This window comes from Macadamia integrifolia, chromosome 8 (assembly GCF_013358625.1).
Source record: "Macadamia integrifolia cultivar HAES 741 chromosome 8, SCU_Mint_v3, whole genome shotgun sequence".
NCBI classification, from domain to species: Eukaryota; Viridiplantae; Streptophyta; class Magnoliopsida; order Proteales; family Proteaceae; genus Macadamia; species Macadamia integrifolia.
Window position 1 is genome coordinate 962,966 of NC_056564.1, and position 1,340 is coordinate 964,305.

The window sequence follows — 1,340 nt, forward strand, 5'->3', positions numbered from 1 at the left end:
GAAAACTCACTCAAGTTGTCTCAATTATGCGTGAGAGGGAGAAAGGAACTTTACCCAGTCAACCAGAGCCTAACCCTAGGCATCATCAACCTGTTAGTTCACAAACACCAACTAATGCACCACTGAATATAGTACAAGTTCAGACCCAACAAGGGCCCTCTAACCAATGTAATGTTGTTTATGCCCTTAGGAGTGGTAGAGAGTACCAACAGAGCATTCCTAAATCTTCTCCATCTATTACTCCTGTTAACTCTCCTTCATTTGAGGACACAAGTGTGCCTCTTGTTCTAGGTTCGTCTGATGAACCTAAAGATTCTTTTGAAACTAAAGATGATTTGGTTGAGGAAATTAAAAATGATTCTTCTGAAAAAGGGCAAATCCCTAATAGTCCTTATGTTCATCCTATCCCATTTCCTAATCGCTTGGTACCAAAAAGAAGACAGCTTCCATAGTTAGAAGTCTTCAAAAAGGTAAAAGTGAACATCCTTCTTTTGGATGTCATATCCCAGATCCCCACCTATGCAGAGGTACTGAAAGATTTGTGTATTCACAAACGTATCACTAGTCTACCCAAAAAGGCGTTCTTGGTAGGTAACATTAGTTTCATAATTACTCAGCCTATAGTAACCAAGTATAAGGATCCAGGGAGCCCTAACCTATCTTGTGTCATAGGCAACACCTACATTGAGCATGCCTTACTTGACCTTAGCACAAGTGTGAATCTTTTACCTTACTATGTGTACAAGCAACTTGGATTGGAAGAATTGAAAGCCACTGGAACTATTCTTCAGTTGGTAGATAGGTCTGTTAAGATTCCTAAAGGGATGGTTAAGGATGTCTTACTAAAGGTGGGAGAATTTATTTTCCCTATTGATTTCATTGTGTTAGATACCAAGCCCTTATCAACTAAGGATGAGATCTCAATAATTCTAGGAAGACCATTCTTGGCTACCAGAAATGCATTAATCAACTGCCGGAATGGTTTCCTAAGATTATCTTTTGGTAACCAAACTATTGAGTTTAACATATTTAGGATAGGCAAGCAACCACATATGGAAGAAGAGATCAATATGCTTAAGGGTTTTCTAGATATTTCTGATGATTTGGTTAACAACTTTGATATTGATTTTGATTCAGAATTCCAAAAGTGTATGGATGAGTTGGATTATAATAGTGAAAATTTATTTTCTGAAGTCTTGAGTCTTCACACACCTGTGGAGCCCTTAGGATCCCTTTCCAATTCCATTCCCAAACCTTCCATAGTTGAGCCCCCTAAGCGAGATCTTAAGGAGTTGCCATCTAATTTGAAGTATGCTTTCCTAGGGCCTGACCAAACTCTT